The sequence below is a fragment of the Cryptotermes secundus genome, unplaced genomic scaffold (genome assembly GCF_002891405.2).
Source record: "Cryptotermes secundus unplaced genomic scaffold, Csec_1.0 scaffold1084, whole genome shotgun sequence".
In the NCBI taxonomy this organism is placed as follows: domain Eukaryota; kingdom Metazoa; phylum Arthropoda; class Insecta; order Blattodea; family Kalotermitidae; genus Cryptotermes; species Cryptotermes secundus.
The window spans coordinates 27,919-50,161 of NW_019724603.1; the positions used below are offsets into that span (position 1 = coordinate 27,919).

At 40.3% G+C, this 22,243-nt stretch overlaps 1 protein-coding gene and 1 long non-coding RNA gene across 3 annotated transcripts in view; both read left to right on the forward strand.

Moving 5' to 3' along the window:
- The first annotated feature begins 6,281 nt into the window (after positions 1-6,281).
- Positions 6,282-10,680, forward strand: LOC117282162. The gene is made up of 2 exons (XR_004512800.1): positions 6,282-7,903; positions 10,031-10,680. It is a non-coding gene; the product is annotated as an uncharacterized LOC117282162 (long non-coding RNA).
- Positions 10,681-16,256: 5,576 nt separating this feature from the next.
- The window catches only part of LOC111862522 (protocadherin-like wing polarity protein stan), a 150,907-nt gene continuing 144,920 nt past the window's right edge, over positions 16,257-22,243 (forward strand). For both annotated transcript variants that reach the window (XM_033750700.1, XM_033750699.1), the window contains exon 1: positions 16,257-16,453. The gene's annotated coding sequence lies outside the window, so the exon portion shown is untranslated. The remainder of the gene's footprint in view (positions 16,454-22,243) is intronic.

Below are 22,243 nucleotides of genomic sequence, written 5' to 3' on the forward strand. Positions count from 1 at the left end.
AGCATGATTAAATTTGAATATCAAATTTTATTAAGGGACACTTTGTTTGTTTGTGTGCTATTTTTATTAAAGTTTTACATTTTGTTCTTTAATGAATTTTATGAAGGATGTGGGATAGTACAGTCAGTATTGCAACTGGCTATGGGCTGGACAACTGAGGGATCAGAGTTCGAGTCCCTGTATGGTGAATAATTTTCTCTTCTCAACGTCATTCAGACCAGCTCTTTGGCACACCCACCCTCCTATACAATGGGTACCAAGGGCTCTTTCTTGGGAGATTAAGTGGCTGGGGTGTGAAGTTCACCACCCACTCACAACTAGTGCTGAGGTCAGGAAAATGTGAATCTATACATCCACTCTCCCGTGCATCTTCATGGCATGGTGCTTAATTAGTTAAGCACTGGGACAACTTTAACTTTTTACGTTTTAGCGAATTGTGTGATGGAGTCCATAGGAATGAATTTCTGGACAACCTGTATATAAAGGGTAGCTTAATTGGTATAGTGACTGGCTACAAGCTGAATGGTCAGGTTTTGATTTCTGACAGGGGCAAGAGATTTTTCTTTAATCCACAGTTCTCAGAACAGTTCTGCAGCCGATCCAGCCTCCTATACAATCGGTACTGAGGACCCTTTCCGTGGGGTAAAGTGGCTGGGGCGTGAAGCTGACCTCTGATATCCATCTAGTGCTGATGTCAAGACAGATGGAGCTGTACCAGCACTCCCCCATATGTCTTCATGGTGTGGTATTTGTTTATTGAAGGTTAGGGACAACTTGACCTTTTACCTTACCGATATATGAAAACCTGAAGTGCAGACAGGAAGTCCTCATCGACTTGTTTATTGTGATGCCAATGTCTGGGATATGTCACAGTACAGTCTGATATTGATGTTAAAAATAATAGTAAGATTTGTGTCTTTAACATAAGTCATTGTTCATTCCTAATTTCTCTTGAATAGGAATCATTCAACATAAGTTTTGGGATAATATTACGCAAACTGATGACCAGTTCTTTGAAACTGCACACAGGTACAACTGTAAGACCTGGCTGGTGCAGGTTGGACAACAGCACAATAAGGTCTAAAAGTCTGTGGCAATGGTACATTAGTACATATATTGTGTTTCTGGACATTATCCATTATCCTGTCTTTTATCTAAAAACAGTGTCATGTTTATTTTTCAAAAAACAACCTTTTGGAGACTGGATTCTGTCTTTGTCTTCAGGTAGAACCACCTCAGTTAGGGGACTAGATGCATCGATTTGGCCCAACTGAATAGGTTTTTCCTGAAGATGGAGACACAGTTCAGTCTGTGATATGTTGTGTTTTGAAAAATTAACAGGGTGGTGTTTCTAGATAAAGACAGTTGGGCCCAATCGATAAAGCTAGTCTCCCAACTGAGTAGGTTTTACCCCAAGATGGAGATAGAATCCAGTCTCCAAATCCTTGTTTTTGAAAAGAAACAGGATGGTGTTGTCAGATAAAGACAGGGCAGTGAATAATGCCCAGAGGCTGGAACTTCATCATGATGCTTAAGATCAAGTTCAGTGAATGAGATTAGCTCTTTCTAGCAAACCAAACTGAGTATGAACTCTTTGTACCTTATCCTGCAATGACGATTAGAGGTAATGCCCAAAATTATGGTCATGTTTACCATAACTTTTGTAAACTAACATACAACTGTAACTACAACATTCTAGTTGTTTTTTCAGATTTGTTATTGTCTACTCTGTTAATGTGTTCATGAATGTGAAGAGCAATGTCTTGTGGGATATAGCACCATGTAGTCATTGAAAGTCGACTGACGTTTCAGAGGAACTTATCTCCTCCATTATCAGGGTCGAATAAGCAAAGCAAGATACCAGTGTGAAAGCAGGACAAACAGAAGGTAGTACTCTTCATAACCACTGCTGTAAGAACCTCAGATCCAACTTGAAGAGTGCTGTCTTCAGGGATATAACATTGGTAGTCTGGAAGAAGTCCACCATTGACTCGGACTTGCAGCAGACTACACAGGCTGTCTCTAAAGTACACCATGTTATGACCCAGAATGCAATGTTGTCTGTAGCCACCATCATGAGAACATCAAATTCAGCATATTTTAATATTGTCTCAAATTGTGGAGCATGGTAACAAAGTAATGATGTGATTTAAAGATTAATGAAGAAAGTGTCTGCAGTTTAACTCCACCCATCCCATTTTTTAAAGAATTAATATGTTTATTTGGCTGTTTAGCTGAATATTTAATTATGATCCTAGAAGCACCAGCTTTAATTCCTACAGTGCCAAGCTGCCATCTAAGATTTTCTCAGAATTTTTGTTTTACTGTGTAATTAACATAAAATTCCAACAGATGTCATATGCTGTCAGATAAGAAAATTTTAAAGGTTGAATTCTTGACACTTGGCAGCTGTATGGTTAAAATTATTTTCTGAATTATTTTGTAAACATTTCTTTATTCAGTGTATATAATCTGTACTTAGTATTAAAATATAAAAATTTTAAATGGGTATATTGTACAAATGTTGTGAAGCTTGTTACTTGAAATTTCATGTTAAGAATGATGGATTTCAAATAGATAAACATTTCATAAAGAAATGTATTGAAACCCTTTACCATTTACAGAGTCTGTAGGTTTTATGATTAGCCATGATGATATGATGCAAATTAAAGTTTTGCTTAGAACAAAAGTTCAGGCATAGTTTTATTTATGTTAAGATATGCAGTATATAGAAATCATGGTCCCCTATACATATTGACTAAATAATGCCATGCCTTTTGTTACTTGTGGAAGTGATATAAATTTGTATAGTGTGATTATAAAATTCCTGTAGGTGGATGAATCTCATTAAGCATAGGATCTTGGATGTTTTATCTATGAGGGATACTCAGAAAGTAAAGATACGAGTCCAGTAAAAATGCAAGGAACATATTTTTTTGGATGGCAGTGCTGCCATATGAGATAGGAACCGTATATCAGGGCACAGTCATGGCAATATTGTGCTTGCAGTGTGTTTAAAATGGCCGTGTCAATTCAAAATCCTGCCAAATGTGAGGTTCCTGCAGTAATTCGTTTTTTTTTCACGTGAAAGGAGAAGCTGTTGCTGAAATTCATCAGCAACTTGTTTCTGTTTATGGCAAAGATGTTATGAACAGGCAAAACATGGCAAAATGGCGTCATGAATTGGAAGTGGGAAGAAGTGATGTTCCTGCTGAAATAAGGAGTGAAAGGCCATCTGTTGTCACTGATGAAATCATCCAAAAAATTGATGAAAACATTTGTGCTGACAGACATTAAATGTTGATGAACTTCAGCAATGTCCAGAAGTGTCAAGAACTGTTCTCCATGGAGGGAGATTTCTATGACGCTGGAATAAATAATCTTGTTCCCAGGCTCACTAAGTGCATTGTGATCCATGGTGACTATGTTGAAAAGTAAATAAATGTGTGCTGTAAAAGTGCTACAAGTGAATCCCCCCCCCCAAGAATGCTTTACAGATATTTTTTGGGCTTTGTATCTTTACTTTCTGAATATCATTCATATAAGAGGAGCGTGCCAAAACATTCATGTTGAGAGAATTAATAGTTTGCAGCATTATTTTGTGTTTTGAAATTGGGTTCAGTTAGCACACACAAAAATATACAGGTGACTTTCATTAACTGCGTCTTTGTGTGTCCATTGTTTACGTGTCATGAGGAGTATCGTTGCCGTGCCCATGCTGCAGTAGAAGCTGGTGCATGTGCCCAGTATGTTGCATAGTTTCCATGACTGATATCACTGTTTTGACTCAGCCATGTTGTTTCCTACTACTTTTCCAGCATGCTCAGTTTTTTTCATTGTGTTCCTGGTTTCATGCAATTCATAGGTTGCTGTCCATATATATAATGAGAATCACCTGTATTGTATTACGTGCATGTGTTTCTTAGAGGTACATTTGTTTTTAATGTTAAGTTTCTTATTTTATATTACATCTGTAACGTGTTGATTGTTCTGGTAAGGACAGTAGAATGTCTGCTTTTAATAATTTGTATACATTTTCCCAAAAGATTATCATTATTTTTATACATTTTTGTGAAACGTTGTTGACATGCCTTTGGGGTTTTTCATGATATGCATATTTATTGGAATATTGGGACATTGTGTGTCATTCAGATGTGTTACCATTTACAATAATCTTTAATATTATATGATGGAGTATCTGTTTATCATATTATTTTTTAATCACTTGAGTAAGGAGAAAAGAGTGGGTCTGTCAGATCTCCTGGTCATTGTCCCAGTTACTGCATTTATTTTCTAAAAACTTGTTTGCCAGTACTTTCACACTCAGTTCTAACCTCATTTTCAACATACAGTGGACTAGCAGATGTGTGGCTTTCGACTTTTTGACAGTTTTGCCAGCATTCCTGCCAGTTGATAGAAAGCACTGTCCCAATTGTTCATCAAGACCCATATTGTGAAGCACATGATTAGTTGGTTGTGGCTAGCGTGTGAAATAATGCTGCATTCAAGTTTTTACTGAATTTTGTGCAGAGATGGTTAGAGTGATTTCAGCTGGTGGAAAATAATCTGCCCATTGGTCTAGTGCAGTGTTTCCTGATTTTGACTCTGAACCTGTTTCTTCACTGCATGAATATTTTACGTCCCATATCTGAAATTGTATTTCTTTCTAATACTTTCTCCTGTATTTCTTTTTCACCTTTCAGGTAGCCAGTTCACAACTAATCTTGTACATTGTGTTACACAACAGTTTTCCTTTTTAGAGGAAAGGAGACTAATATAGCTATACAGAGTGTTTTTAACTGGCATATTTTGAATGAAAAATGTTATGTAAACATGGACCTAGTTCTCAGCCATAATAGAATTAATATTGAGAATTCATGGAACCCACACACACAAAATAAATCACTATAAATTTTCGGTAACAATTTACTGAACCCTTTCTACTTGGAGAGTTATTCATTTTCTTGGATTAGATATGTTTTAGCCATTGTCCCATATAAAATTGAAACAATGCTAGAAGTGAATGGTGCTCTTCTTACACTCCAAGTTTGAAAGTTTAGTTTTTAAACATACCCAGGTGTTTCATATGAACAAATTCTTAATAATATTATCACAAAATTTTGTTAAAGGAATGTATGACTCATTTATTTTAATATTTAGAGAGTACACCCTTGTGGAATGTGACGCCACGTAGTCTGGTAGAAGAGGGACATGGTGCCTCTGCCTTCATGTTCAAAGAATAAGCCAAGTGAGGTTGCTTGCTCCTTGCTTAGCTTACAACTTGGTCCTGAAGGTGGAGGTAGCACATTCCTCTAAAATATCAGTGATCTTCTATCAGACTACCAGACTCTCTCTTAAGAGACTACTTCCCACAGTCACTGCTGTGAGATTGTCAGATCTCACATTTTATTTTCACCCACTAAAAACTATTATGCCAGTGTAGAGAGAAGTGAGAGCCAATTGTGTTTCTTATTTTTCACATCCAGTTTAATAGATGTTTAGCCAAAGCTCATTAATGGTTGTCACTGAAGTGTCATGTTAGTCTAGTAAGTATTTTTATTCAGTGTGGTACTTATAGTCTACATTAACAAAGTTCAACAGACAAATGTTTTGAAGAGTATCACCTTCTGTGATATAATGCTGTCTAGTCTGATACAACACTGCTGATACTTCAGGAGACCATACTGCAAAGCTTAATGCTTGTTCCTTACTGGAATCTTACTTGGTTTCATCATCAACCCCGAAGATGGAGGCAGTACACGCCTCCAAAACATCGGTAGACTTTTGTCATGCTATGTGGCATTAATTCTCAGAAAATAATATTATATATAGTCACTGCTGTGAACACCTCAAATCCAAAATAATGTCCTTAATGACTCAACATTAATTTTAAGGTACAGTTAAATTGATCTTTTGCTGGTGATTTATAGCTGTTCTTCTCTGACTTGGGAGACATTTTGACAGGCTTCAGTGCAGAAAGATGCAAAATGAATATGTGAAAGTATAGGTATGATTTAACTGATCTAATATCTCCAGTTTATTGCGTACAAGAACCTAAACAATGGGTGTAGGAAAAGCCACGCCATAGCTCAAGTGGTTAGACACTGGATTCCCATTGCGGCAGCCCACGTTCGATTCTGGGTCTGGTCAAGTGAGATTTGTGTTGGACAAAGTGGTGCTGGAGCAGGTTTTCTTTGAGTACTTCAGTTTCCCCTGCCAATCGTCATTCCACCAAATTTTTCCATCATCATAATCACCCGGGGCAGACTACAATAGGCCAATCAGTGGCCGCTGTGCCAAGTGAACCCAGTTGGACTCCACCCCCCACTAAGCAAATTAAAGAAAAAAATAAAATGGGGGTAGGAACTATCCTATTATTTTGCTGCTTGAGAGTTACAGGAATATTGTTAATGTGGACCTTGGTTCTGGGTAGTGTCACTGTGTACAAGAGAAAGTCTAAAAGTATCTGCAAAATGAGTGTGTCTTTGGTTTCATGATTGGTTGTACTGCTGAATACACATGCATCAGTTAGTATAGAACCTTCCAATTACTGTAGTGATTTATTTCTGTGGTGTTACAGAAAAGCCAGTTAAGTCAGAGATTTGTCAAAATAAGATATGTCTTGAATTTCTCCTTATCAGAAGGATGAAGTAAAAAGCAGGTTATGCCTCTGAGCAGAATACTTCATATTCAGTGACAATGAAATGCTGAGTTAAGTACATTACTCTATAAACATCTAAAGTTTCTTCTTCTTAAAAAGATTTTAGTGACTTGTCCCTCTTTTATGTAACACCATAGATGTGACTCACCATTCTGTTGCCTTTCACAACTAGTGGCATCAACATGGCTGGTCCACTTACCATGTACACCAAAGAACAGCAATGTGCAGTGATTACATTTTTGTGATGTGAATATGCAAGGCCAGCACAGCATAGTAACAGTGTTCACTCTGAATGTGGATGAGTCCCCTGATTGTTCATAATCAGTGCCACTTATTTGGCCATTTTGCAACATGTTAGTTCATCCATACATGCTTCACTGTCGCCAGCCATTGTCACTGTATGCTGCTGATGTTTCATGAATCACTGCACGCTGCTCTTGTTTGGTTCATGTGAAAAGTGGAGTGGCAGTGTCGGTACAAGTAGTGGCTAAAGGCGACTGAATGTTGGAGATCAGAAAGGTCACTATAACAATGGAGATGTTTCATGCTAATGGTTATGTGTGCATTCAGTAGTGGAGCCAGGTCCCTCCTCCACCAAATAAAGAAAGGAATATTTTGGGATACTTTCTGACTTGGAAGGCTGTATTGCTGTTGGTTATCTAAATGTTTATTATAGTGTTTGATTTGTTATGCAAATGTTATGTTGAACATTGTCATTTTTCTGGGATATGTTTGATATGTTCAATGTTTCAGAAACTGGACCAGTTTACATCACCATATGTAAGGGCAAGCAGGGTGGCCCATCAGTCAGTGGGTGTAATAATGTCTAATCCTTTTTAAGGAACCTAATGAGCATGATCCATTTTATCTTACATTTGATGATGGAAGTGAATCCATTTTATGAAATGTTTTGTATAACTAAAATAATTGAATCACTGGGCAATGATAGACATAATATCTTAATACTGGATTGCTGATTTATTGAAGATTGAATACAGAATGACTACCTGGTTATCACTGCAGAAATTTGTAATACAGATTCCCAGAACCGCTGATTAATTCATCAGGCAATGGGCAATGGAGAGTGAGGCAGAAGATACAGGGCTGATCTTTGGATAAGTTAGTGGAAAGTCTAGAATGTGGGAAACCTGCTAAGAGGCTGCAGGCCAGAGAGAAACGAAAGCAGGGAGAAGAACAAAATAGGAGGAATAAAGGCGAGAGAGAGAAAAAATAGAAGTGAAGGTAAAGGGAATGGATCAAGTATTATCTTGGATAACATTAGACGGGAACTGGGATAGCTAGTATAGTGGTAGGCTACAGGCTGGACCGCTGTGGAACTAGGCTTTGATTCCTGATATGAGCTAGATATTTTTTCTTCTCCACAGCATGGAGACCAGCTTTGTGGTCTAACTAGCCTCCCATCCAGTAGGTAGTAATAAAATAGGTAAAGTTTTCCCTGTGCTTAACTAATTAACCACTATGCCATGAAGTGTACGAGGGAGCAGATGTATAGATGCACGTTTAACACTGGTTGGAGGTGAGTGGTCAGCTTCATGCTCCAGCTGCTTTACTCCCACTGGATAGGAGGGTGTGTGGGCCCCAGAACTGGTCTTGCTCCTGCTGGGACTTGATATCTGACTTCTTGGTCATCCAGCTCTTAGCCGGTTGCTATACTGACTAACCTAACCTGGCTCCCAATGGCTAGTGGAGGCAGGGGTAAAACAGCTGGGGCATGAAATGATGACTATAGTGTGTGATTAGGAGTAAGAAAAGTTTGTGTGACAATCTCAAACCTTGAATGTACTATGGGTCATTGGGTAGTCACTTCTTGAAATCAGAGACAGACTGTCCAAAGTATTGGTAGTGCAACATGCGTGTAGAAACAGGATCTGAGTTAGTATTGAACTGCAGCGAAAGCATGAAACTTTCAGAAATATTGTTATTCCCACTGCAGTTAAAAATAGACATTTGCAGCAATGATGTTATCTCTGCTATTTATATTTCTTTAGTAGAATTAATGTACATGGTTGAGTCCCAGTTAAGATCACTAAACCAGCAGGTCAGTAATTCACTATAGATGGAATTGCATTCTATCGGTTTCATTAGACTGATTCGGGTGGTTATATGTACCTTTTTTTTAAAGAAGAATGTATGTTATTCATTTTGCCATATTGTGAGAGTATTTGTTTATTACACATTAATTACATGGGAATATAATGTAATGGAGAAAAAGTCAGGATATTCTTTAAATGAGGGAAACATTAATTAATCATATTATTTAATAACATAACTTTATGTGACTTATAAATATCTTTACAATCTCAAATATATACTCTTTTATAACTAAATATTCAAAATACCCATCTTCAACATTGATACAACTTCGCAGCTGGTTGGGGAATATGCGTGATTACCATGAAGTGTGTCCTGACTTATGCAGGAGCGGTGCATTACAGTGTGAGCAGTTGATCTGCTGCTCATGTAGTTCCTGTTGAGATGACATGTGACAACACTTGACAGATGACAAAGCTTAGACTTAGAGCTGTATTGCTGTTCTTCCCTCCTCCTTACAGCTTGCATTCTTTTTTCTAATCTAATCTTTTGGCTCATGTGACATTGCTGTACTTTTTTTGTAGTATTTTCACACAACTGCTCCAGCTATGTCACCTTACTGTAGTGGTTCCCAAACACTTTTCAGTTCATGGACCATCTGGACGTTGTTTTGCTCTTTGTGGATGACCTTAAAATTTATTTTTTAATGCTGTCATTCAAACTAGGAGCAATATTTTTATTACAAAATATGTCTTCTTATGTCATGGTGAACACATCCCAACAAATAACACTAACAGTAATACAGTTGTCCCTGTGCTTAACTGATTAAGCATGAAGCCATGAAGGCATATGTGGGAGTGGCTGTAAAGATCCACATTTCCTTGACCACTAGCTGGAGGTGAGTGGTCAGCTTCATGCCCAGGACGCTTTATGCCTGGGGAAAGAGTCACTAGTGCCTACTGGATAGGAGGTTGGGTGGACCCCAGAGCTAGTCTGGACATCGTGGAGCAGAGAAAATTCTTGACCCTACCGGGACTCAAACTCCAAACCCTCAGTCTTGCAGCCCGTAGCCAGTTGCTAGCTCCACTAAGTGTATTAATAATAACGAAATCTACAATAATAGTTATTCAGTTATTTATTTATATGCTTGCACAACAGCCCAGACTAATTCAGTTCTTATTTATTTACATGGCTAACTTAACAGCTCTAAAGCCAGTTATGAAGAGAGCACGAGTAAAGAAAAGATACAGAAACACAAAAGCTAAGGCAGTTTTCATAATATTATTAATAATAACTCAGTTCTTTATTTACATGCAGAGCTGAACAGCCAGTGGCCAGTTACAAAGTCAGCATGGATACAATACAGGACAAAAGAAAGTAATAGTGTAAACATTAAGTCACATCTAGCAAAGATGAAAGAAATCAACAAAATGTAAATAAGGTACTGTTAGAAACATGTAGAATTTAGAAAAGTGTGTCCAAGTTCATGTTTTTCTGAGGAATTGAGTAAAGTAGACTGTTACTGGATTTCAGTGGCAAAACATTGGTGTTCACTGGAGCATAGTTTTGGAACCACTGCTTTGCAGAAAAATATGCTTTAATACATTAATAGTGTATGAACAGCTTCTCTCTATATCTAAGAAACTTAAAGACAAGTTCTGTAAGTGGTACAATGAAATGGACTCATTCTGTGCATTGCTAGAGTACAGTAAACGCTCCATTTTCCGGCATGTATGGGGAATGTGGTCTGTTGGTTACATGAATCTGCCAGTTGCATGAGAATACCCATATGGGAATCCAAGACAGAACAACATATTGTTGCCTTAGATCTTGCATAAGAATGTTCCTAACTGAAGGATTTTGGTTATGTATACTGTAATGTAATCACAGATTCACCTAGTCCCTACTTTAATGGCATCTGCTTGAGGAAGGAATATTTATAGTGCTTCTGGTGGTAGTTGGGAGAACTACCATGTAGTGGATGACTATATGAATCACAAATTTGTTTGTTTTTTTTTTAAGAACTCTGAAAGTAGTAAACTTTCTTTAAAATTTTTCCCAGTTAATAGAGAATTCCAGATGCTTGGATACTGTATAACTTGGGAGTTTACTGTAAGATGGTGTCTCAGTGAAATTATAGGTTCTGAATTATTGCCATTGAACATGTGGGAGCCACCACAGTGAATCGAGTGCTAGCCAATCACAAGCTAGGAACCAGCAATGGCCGTTTATCCAACTGGTCGGACCTATAGTAAACAGGTCACTGTCCATATTGTTGTAGGCTTTTCCTAGCAACGGCTGTTTACCCAGCTGTTGCTTAGCATTGGCTAGCTCTCAATTCACTGTAGGTGGTTCCCACAAACATATTTCCTTTTAAGATTCTGCACAGCTTCATTAGCTAGTTTTCAAACTGTGTATCATATAGTTAATTATTTCAAGTGACACAAGCGCTGAGTGTGCTTCAGTATGATGCACAAGAAAGTATACCTTCATTTAAATATAACAAATGTGCTACATATCCCATGTAGAGTGAATAATACTGTAAAAGGTGACCCTGTTTTTTGTTAAATTATCTCAGAATGAACCTCTGATAACTTATTTGTTCGTTTGATATACCTTTTGTTTTATACATATTAGTTTTCATGGAATACATTATTGCAAATTATGTAAGAAGATGTGTGGATGTATTGAGCATAATGTGAACAAATTGTGAAAATATAAAGTTGTTCATACTAATGAAATGTTTAATGTACATAAGGGGAATATAAACTTTTCAGGACCAATAAATTTGCTATTAGGGATGCGTGAAATTTGGATTATTATAATTTTCTTTTCCGTCTAGTTTAACTAATAATTATGAATGTGTACAGAATTTAATACAAATCCACAGAGTTGCCTGTGACAGCCCTGGGAGTCACACCTAAAAACCAAGCCTGAAGAAATCCAGTAAAAAAAGAAAGGTAAAGTTGTCTCAGTGCTTGACTAAATAAGCACTTCAGTATAAAGACATATGGGGAGTGGATGTATAGATACACGTTTTCTCGATCTCTGCCCTAGTGAACCGTGCAACGGTTCTTCTCTGTGAAGTTCCTTGGAGTCCCCCCCCCGAAACGCCAGGATGCGAGCCGTTCCTCTTTTTCCACTTAAAGTCTTAGCTGACGTCAGGTCAGCTGACCTTGTCTCCCCCCCTCCTGGAAGCAATGCGAGGTTTCTTGCGTACGCCGAACGAATGCTTCGATCTCTTTTCCCCGATACCTTCAGACAGGTAATATCGCCAGCTCTAAATTTGCTGTTTAGGTTGATTGAGTTGTGAAATTACGTTTCGGCCCCGGGCGCATTCTGAAGGGGGAAGAGTGCCCTCGCGACCTGATGAAGGTTGTATCGAGTCGCGAGGTTAAGCTTGGTACATTGAATAGTTTTGTTTGTTGGCTTGAATAGCCGGTCGCCTTTCAGGCGCGTGAGTATGAATATATACTTGTATTCCCAGTAAAGTCAAATGGTTGCCATGAGGCGTGCTTATATTTGTGTCTGTGCGCTTAGCACAGAGTAATTCTGTATTAATTGAGAGAGAGAGTTTTGACCAGCTACTGCCCATCAGGCAGGGTCACCTGTAAAGTCAAATGGATGCCATGAGGCGTGCTCATATTTGTGTCTGTGCGCTTAGCCACAGAGTAATTCTGTATTAATTGTGAGTGTGTTTTGACCAGCTACTGCCCCTCAGGCAGAGTCACCTGTATCCCTTGTTATCAATATACACATTTATTTATATGTTAGAAACGCCTGCAGTATTTGTGTATACTTGGGTTGTGTGGTTTCCCTGCTAGTTCAGGCTAGCAGATCCGTCCAGCTTGGCCCATTGTGCCGACTGTGGTTTTCCTCTCCCGAGATCCCCTGCTCGACCTTGGGGAGGCATAGTGCACCACGTGCAAGCAAGTCGTCTTATGAGCCTGTCCCTTGCCCACAGTGAACACGAGTCCATGGGTTAACTGGGTAGGGGAACTGGGTTCCCGACCCGCATGGTCAAGGGACATACGGCTCACTAGATGGAGGTGAGTGGTCAGCTTCACACCTCAGCAACTTTACTTCAAGGGAAAGAGCCCTGGTAATCATTGGTAGGAGGCTGGTGGGCTCCAGAGCCAGTCTCGATGCTGTTGAGAACAGAAAGTTTGTGCCCTTACTGGTACTTGAACTCCAACTCCTCGGTCATTCAGTCCCATAGTGCTATCACTATACAGACTGCTATCTCAACTCTGGAAGCAATCCAGTATGCAGTGGAAATATTGATAGTCCCTTGTGAGAAATAAATTAAGGTGACAGGATTGCCAGCAAGGTCTTCTTTCATCACCAGGTGTGTCTAGAAGAGAAATCTGTATATCTTTGGGCCTTTGAGAAGGGCCCTTCTGGTGTTGCCAATTATAGATGAAGTTCTCTCTGTGCTTGATTAAGCACTGAGCTGTGAAAGTGTATGGGGTAATGAAGTATAGCTCCACACATTGTTAACACTGGCACTAGATGGAAGTGAGTTGTCAGCTGCTTTACCAGGTATCTGTTAGGTGTGAGGCTCATTACACCTGAGAGGCAGTTTATATGCTGTGAAAAGGGAAAATTTCTGCTCCTGCCAAGAATCAAACCTAGTTCTCTGGTCATTAAGTCTGTAGTTTAGTCATTATTCTCACTGAGCTTTCAGAAAGAGAAAGGAAAGGTAAAATTGTTCCTGTGTTTAATTAAGCCAGCATCATGCCATGAAGGTGTATGGGGAATGGAGCTGTAACTTCACTGTGCATGAACACTTTGCAGACTTCCAGTTGCATTTGTTCAGGAATCTGACATGTTTGTAGTTATTATATGAGACACCGACAAAGTGTTCATGTAAGTTTACAATTTCAGTGTGCTATGTTCAGTTAAAATTGAGACTGCTAACATAACCCAGGCAATTCCTGGGTCCTTGCAGCTGGTATACTCATAAAATATGGTACACTGTACCTAACCTTTAAGTGCCGAAGTGCCCAGTTTGTGCCAGTGGTGAGTAAGGTCGTCATGGCCAAAGTACACCGTTTTGGCCAGTCGGGAATTTAAACTCAGCTAGGGGAAGCGCGCGCATACGCCGCTAGTAGAAACGAATGAACAGTCCTAAATATTTATTTTTAAATGTAGTAATTACGAGACAGTCTTGAGTAAAGCCCTAATAGAAAAATTAAAATGATATCTAGGTGAACAACAACAAAAAAGAGTATACATATGAGTTATGTCCAAACTCATCCACGAGCCAGTACTTTTATTGCAGATTCTGCAGATTTATGTGTTAAAAATGTATAGTAAAATTAGATGTACATACCTTTTTTGTTGTTATCTGCTTGATGTATATCTAGGTTGAAATAAAACTACAGTATTCGATTTCACTAAGCACGCACAGAAAACAGACCGCACTCTGAATCTGAGCCGTGATGCAGCTGTCTGTTCAGGCCCATAGAAAGGGCAATAAGCTTTTGCAGCTATAACAGAAGGTCTTAGAACTGAAGAAGGGGCCCCTCTAGCTTTCTCTTGAATAGCCATTCTTTCATTATTCTGACCTTTAGTCAAAAGATTCGAAAATCCGAAGAGTGTAAGCAGTGCTAGCAGAAGACCAAATGATTTTATTGCTTCCATCTGTTTTATGACATCAGGGACTGCTAAAATTTGTCAAGTGTTACAAACAGAAATGAATTTGTAATGCAGAACAACTCTGTGAAGAACTGGGAAATCATTTTTTCAGTACTCATCAATATTAAAAGACAAAAAATTGAAATGGAGTATAATTTGTATAAAAAAATTTCAAATCTTCCGTTATAATATGCGACAGAATGTTCATTGCTGATACAAACAAAATTAATTCCATCCATTTATCATAAAAATTGAATTAGATACAGCATTTTTAACACAATGCTTAAAATTGTTTAGGCGCACTAACAGAAACGGACATTTAAATGCAGAGTAACAACGGGCATTTAAATAAACTCCGGCCAGCTCAAGCTTACCACTATTTCAGAAGTCCGGCGTTTAAAGGCTAATCAAGGTCTACACCAGGAAGGCATGGAGTCCATTTTAGATATAGCTCCACCATTCTTAAGCTAGGCATTAGATGGAGGGGAGTGGTCTATTTCAGGCCCCACTTGCTTTACCCAGGGGGAATAGGCTCCCTGTATCCATTAGATAGGAGATTTTGGGCCTCAGATTGTGTAGAAATGGCACAGGAGCTTCTTAGAAACCACAGTCATGTTTATATGAATGGTGTTTGGATAAAATGCACTTACTATTGTATCTTCTGTTTTATAAATTGCAATTCACAAGTTAGTTACATATACCTTTTACTATTTATCTGGGAAAGTTTACTGACTTACATTAATTATGACATGCGTTCCACATATTGTCATATTGTACCAAACAAAATGTACTCTTTTCCCTAGTAAATGCTGTAGCAAGGCTCTCTCTTTTTTGTTAATACTAGTTCATGCTTGATAGCATTGGTGCCATTTGAATGTTTTGGTTTTAGTAAGTGTGAATTTGCTAATCTCTTTTTTTTTTTAGCATCTTTGTATTCTATTCATATTTGTTAAGGCCATTCATCTCTCATGCAGCATAAAGAAAATTTGGTTGGTTCATAAACACAGGATTGTGTGGACCCACTATTCATAATGGTACAGTGCTAGCACTGCAAACAGAAATTACACATATTTTGGGACCAAGAAAGGGATGGAGGGGGTATGATATTTGATGTGACTGGTTATTCACATTACACTTTTCAAGGGAACAAATTAACTCAGTGTATATAAGAGGAATTAAAACAGCTTTGACAATTGGTGAATAAACGCTAGTAATGATTGCTTTCCCAGGACATCATTGAGAAATCACACGCCATCTGTAGCTGCTGACAAAAAAATTAATCACCTGTTGTATTGATATTCTAAGGAAAAATTTCATGGGTTTGCAGAAATTAGTGTACCAAAGCAAAATTTTTACAGAAGTAAGAATGGATCACTTTTGCAAAATGAAGTTATAACATAGTATTACAAAAGTACTACTTATAAGAAAAACAACGGTGATATTATAATCAGTAAAAGTAATATAATGTATTAATATATTTTCATGATACAGTACACATTTAGCATTTTACGACAATAGTACATAACCCTCTGCTGTCTAGTAACAAAAGTTTTAACCCAGCATCTTTGAATTTCCTGGTAGCTCATGAATAAGCTAAATCTAATAACAGTTTTCTGATTACGTAATGGTGTGCTCTATGAGCTGGTGTGTGTATGGTGCTGGCGCCTTGTCAACTTGCCAGGTCACATTATGCAGTTTATTTGTAACAAAACCACATTTCAATGTAATTTCCTCTGAATTCACTTGGAGCTTCACTCTTGTACGAATCTCGCGCGTACGTGACCCTGCAGCCAGGGCATCTAGCGGGTACTTGTGAAAGTAGTATACGTCATGGATGCCGGAGCTGTTTGTATGTGAGCTTACGAGCGTAGCAAGCGGTGTATTTGAGCATTTGCGTGCGTCCCTACGCGATGTGAATGTTGTGTATGTTGTGTAAGAGTGTTTGAAGGAATCTGTGTGAGTGACATACAAAAGAGAGTGTTATTTACTGTGAAATTGCTTATGAAATTCCAATATTATTCAACTAGTGTCACAGTCAATACAACGAAGACAGGTCAAGTACCGCCAGTTCTAGAAGATTGTTGACCTGTGGAGAGCATCGTAAGTATGAGAAGTGGACATGGCTCAATGGCTGTGTAAACGATGTCATAATATTCCCATTCATGAAGCACTAGCCTTGAAAGCGTGGCTATAGACAATAAATAGTTTATTTGATTTTTGATTATTGAGGCGAGTAGGGGAATTATTAATTGTGAGTAATATTAATTTCCAGTCCGCATTTGAGCTTAAGAACAAGTTCTTTATGACTTCAAAATTGGCGCTTTCGTAACGCCACTGTATACACGTCTGTTTCACATGCAGATTTGCATATAGGAGTGTTTTTGACACCGTGGTAATGATAACATCAATATTGATATCACTGTTATTGTAATATGTGTTTTCTCTTTACTCCTGGGTGGGTATTTTGCTAAGACCGCCTGTGTAGTCTAGTGGTCAGTTCCTGGCTACAGATCCAGAAGTCCCGGGTTACATTCCCGGCGCTACCAATTTTCTAAGAAGTAGTGGGTCTAGAACGGGGCCCACTCAGCCTCATGGGGATAATTGAGGAAGTATTTGAAAGAAAAGTAGCGGCTCCGGTCTAGAAAACGGAAATTAACGGTCTTGGAGATCCGTTGCGCTGACCACGCGACACCCTCTATCCGCTAAAGTTTGCACTATTTTTTTTAATTCGCTTACTGGGTGCTGGAGTCCAACTGGGTTCACTCGGCACGACGGCCACTGATTGGCCTACTGTAGCCTGCTCCGGGTGATTATGATGATGGAGAATCTGGTGGAATGAAGATTGGCAGGGGAAACCGAAGTCCTCTGAGAAAACTCGCCCCAGCGCCACTTTGTCCACCACAAATCCCACTTGACCAGACCCGGGATCGGACCCGGGCCGCCACGGTGGGAAGCCAGAGGCTAACCGCTTGAGCTATGGCGCGGCCAAGTTGGCACTAACTTCGCCAACAAGCGGCGGTCGCTCGGTCGGTATAGTTCGCTTGCGGACTAAAGCCACGGAGTTTGTTTTTTGTTTGAGTATTTAGTTTTAGTATAAGTAGGTATACTACATATACTGTTGAATTTGAGAGGATTTGGAAGGAGGTGGTCATGGTTTAATCGAGGTACTATACCTGCATTTTGAGGGGCTGAGGAACACCACAAGGAAAGTCAGGATAACTGATGGTCCGACCGAGGTTTGAACCGAGCACCTCAAATATTCATGACACGCAATTTGCACTTTCTGCTGCTGCTGCTGCTGCTGCTACTACTACTACTACTACTACTACTACTACTACTACTACTACTACTACTATTATTATTATTATTATTATTATTATTATTATTACTATTACTATTACTACTACTGCTGCTTCAAATACTATGCTGGGATGGCTCATAGGGATGGGCCATGGGCTGGACGGCCGGAGATCGGTTCCCGGCATCACCGCCATCTGTGAGCCGATTGTCTAGAGAAAATGTGGGAGCCTCAATGTCTCACAACCCTATGGGCCTCTAGGGCCTGTTACAGGGATAGCTTTACTTAACTCCACCGCCATCTGTGAGCGGATTGTCTAGAGAAAATGTGGCAGCCTCGATGTCTCAGAACCCTATGGACCTCCACGGTCTGTTACAGGGATAGCTTTACTTAAACTCACCGCCACATGTGAGCCGATTGGCTAGAGAAAATGTGGAAGTCTCAACGTCTCACAACCCTATGGGCCTCCAAGGCCTGTTACAGGGATAGTTTTACTTTTTCTTTTTTTTTTCTTTTTTTGCACCGTCAGTAGTAACGTCCTTGTACTGAGACCTTTCGGAGAAGGGACCACAGAGGGCTTCGCCGCTCAGTGAACCATCCAGCTTTTCACTCGCATTTGTTTTTCTACGAACTTTCCTGAACACCATATTCTGTTTTTTAAACGTTACATTCATCCAGCTCTTTTACCCTTTTTTTTTCTGCCTCATTTCCTTATATTGGAACGTTTGTTCTTGAAATCGAATCTTCGTTGACGTCTTACAAACAACCCTCACAGTTTTGTTAGATGTACTCGTAATACGCTTTTTTGGACGTTCGAGGGTTGGAGTTTGAGACCCGGTAGGGTCAAGAATATTCTCTTCTCCACGTCGTCCCGACTGGCTCTGCGGTCCACCCAACCTCCAGTACAGGAGTACCGTGGTGGGTGGGGGGGCTCTTTCTCCGGGTGAGGCGTGAAGCAAGGTGACAGGATTTCAGAAACTTGAGCGAAAGTAAAACTAGTTCATAGCTTTGTTGGTTGAGGCACTATGCTGCAAGCCGGAAGTTCGCAGATTCGATTCTTGATGGGGTCATTGGATTTTTCAATTGACACAGTTCTTACAGTCGCACTATGGCCCTGAGGTCGACTCAGCATCTAACAGAAATGAGTACCAGGAATCTTCCTCGGGTTAAAGGGCTGCCGGGACGTTAGGCTCGCAACCTCACCGCCATCTGTGAGCCGATTGTCTACAAAATGTGGGAACCTCGACGTCTCACAAGCCTATGAACCTCCACGGCCTGTTACAGACATAGTTTTACTTAACCTCACCGCCATCTGTGAGCCGATTGTCTACAAAATGTGGGAACCTCGACGTCTCACAACCCTATGGGCCTCCACGAACTGTGACAGGGATAGCTTTACCCTGCCGATCACAGTGGCCGCGCGCTCTGAAGCATGAACTGTCTTCGCTCGCTCGAACGATGGGATCATGGTTTCGAATCCCACCCAAGGCATGAATATCTGTGTGCGTTTATTCTGTGTGTAGGTAGCGGCATTGCGACGGGCTGAACCCCTTCCAAGGAGTCCGACCGACTGTATATTATATAGGATAAGAAAACTGAAAATAAATCGGGCCGAAGTACAACAAAGGACTGCAGAGCCCAAGAAGCTGTCCTAATTAAGATTTTTTCGTTTAAGTGAAAGAAAACAGCTGGCGATAGAGAGGTTTGTTGTGCAGATCCACCTAGCGGTGTAATTATTACTACGTTCAGCGATCTATGGTCGCACTGTGATATCATACTGGCTCCCAGATTTGTTACCATTGTGTGGCATAGAATGAGCGAAATTCTTAGTTCGAGTATTATTCTTTTCTTTATAGTTTTATCAACTGTGTGTTGTAATGTTGAGAAAGATAGCAACGGTATCCCGGGCTTAGATAGGGTACCTCTAAGGCTCTGAAGCCCTTTGACCTTGGCCGCTTTTTCAGTTTCTTAATTCTATACACAGTCGGTAGGACTCCTTGGACGGGGGATCAGCCCGTCCTAAGGCCTTTACAACTCCGAGAAAACTCCGTGGCGTGTAGTCCGCAAGCAAACTATACCGACCGAGCGATCGCCGCTTGTCGGCGAAGTTAGTGCCAAATTTTGCCTAAGGCCGCTACCTTCTTACAAACATCCATGCTTCAAGTGGGATTCGAACGATCCCAGTGTTCGAGAGGGTGAAGACTGTCCATACCTTAGACCGCGCGACCACCACTTGTAAGTAGAGTATGCTAACAAACCGTCTACAGCAGAGATGCATTCGTGGGCAGAAGCCAAGCATTTCTATGTTCGGACAGCTGTGAGCTAAAATCGTTTGTAATTTCAAAGTTAACAGTAGGCAATGCCTGGCATACTGATCAGAACTGAGAGAGAGAGAGAGAAAGCTTGCGTGTAAGTACGTGTGTGTTGCATGTGCTTTGCTGCTTGCCCAACTCTGTAAGCTTTTGATTTGGATCTCCGAACCTCACAGGTGTTCTCAACCATTCCTTTAACAAGTAGAAATGTTTGAGCTAAAAGGTTTCTTAAGATGTAACGACGTTGCATTTATGAGTTGTTATTTTACGATGTTATGAGTTGTCAGATTAGGAGCCGCGATAGTCCAGTCGGTATAGCGACTGGATACAGGCTTGAAGGCCGAGGGGTCGGAGTTCGAGTCCTCGTAGAATCAAGAATTTTTCTCATCACGTCGGCCAGATCGGTTCTGGGACCCACCAAACCTCCTGTCCGATGGGTACCGGGGGCCGAGGAGTGAAACTGACCACACTTCCAACTTTTGCCGAGGTCAAGAAAACGTGGATCCACACATCCACTCCCCCATACGTCTTCATGGCATAGTGCTTAATTAGTTAAGCACAGGGACAACTTTATATTTTTTTAATCAGTAGCTACGATAGATTGCATAAAGTAAAAATATTATAACTTATCAGCTGGAAAGGATTTGGAAGGAACTGGTCTTGGCCAAGTCGAGATTTTATCTCGGAAATTGTTTGATTGAACTGAGGAAAACCACGAAAACATTATTGAGGGTAGCCGGTGTCTCGGCAGAGATTAAAACCAAACACGTGCTAATTACAGGTCAAGCGGCGTTACCCTTACCCCAATCGGCCCGGTAACGAAGTGGCGTTGTTAAATTGTTCGTCGTTTCTATTGTCTCTTGTTTTGTTAGAAACACAACTCCATTAGATAGAAAAGTATTGTAGCGTGTAGACTCGTTACTAGGTCGCGACCACGAAACAAACAACGAAACAACATCCGCTGCTGGGCGACAGATTCTTAATAAGCAAATACTCAGCCGTTACTGAGTAACGCCTTCACAAACAGGTTCCCACGGCAACTAGTCCAGCACAACAATAGAGAAACTGTTGGAAACGGTGTTTTCCACGTGGTCCGTGCTGTGATAAGGAGAACAACTGGAGGAAGACTTGATTTGAGGGGTTCAAATGACAAAGCTGCCGTTGTAGCGTAAGATACGTAAGGTAGGCATGATCTGCTCTGTAAAGCCTGCACTGACAGAGGACTTGCGTGTAGTGCAAAAGGAATTTTCAGTAACATGTTATATGTGCGAAATATACACTTGAAGAAAGGCCAAGTGTATTCATAAAAGACAAACCTATTTTCTCGTCAGAGAGGTTGTTACATAAGGACTATTACCGCAAGAGTTCAGTTGGAAAGAATCTCTGATCGTGGGCCTCAAGGGGCTGGAGCAAAGACGAACTGATTGGCGGAAAAACTCCAGTCGTGAAGTAATTTTGACTTGAACTTTGAAGATTTGAGAGTTGCAAGCGAGTCTGTGAAGAACGGACTTAGTCGTTACAATTGAGAGCCAGCGGGGAATGAAATGAGCGCGGAAGCTGAAAAAATATCCACTTTTAGAAGCCGTTACCAGGAAATGAATGATGAAGACACAGCAGACTGAAAATATTTAGCGTGGGCTGTAGTGATTTGTAAAGTGTGGAGATCAGCGATGGCGCTATCATTACTTGTGGTTACGAGTTGCGTGTGTTAAAGTGGTCAGTTAATCCAATCTCGAATCCAAACCCTGCTTATAGTCACGCATACCCCGTTACAGTATGAAACCTACATAGTTGGGTCCATAGGATGGACGCGTGTACCCATGGCGTTCGCTGACAGGTGACGCAAGCAGCGGTCAGGTTACTAAACGTGTTGTAACCAAAAACGAGACGAGGGAAGATGTTATGTCTGTTTAAAATGCTTCTGTTCAGATGTCACCACATGCATTTCAGCTTCAGGGAAAACTGAACACGTTGGCATCGATCCACGTACTAAGTTCTGAGAAGAACTAATTGCCTGCTTTCCTTTGATAGGACACGGAGAGCACCATGAGATCCTCAACTCCAACAGTCTGAATTGTGTTATGAATTCAGTTCCGGCTTTACAATACACAAACACTTCAACTTTTTTGAAAATAAAATTGCTTCCTGGTTGTGTTTAATTTCCAAAGTGGTCAGCTTCACACTCTGGCCCCTTTACCTTCGGGAAAAAGCGCCCCCGGTATTCAGTGGGCCCCCGAGCCTGGTCGGACGCCGTGGAAAAGAGAAATATTTCTTGCCTGT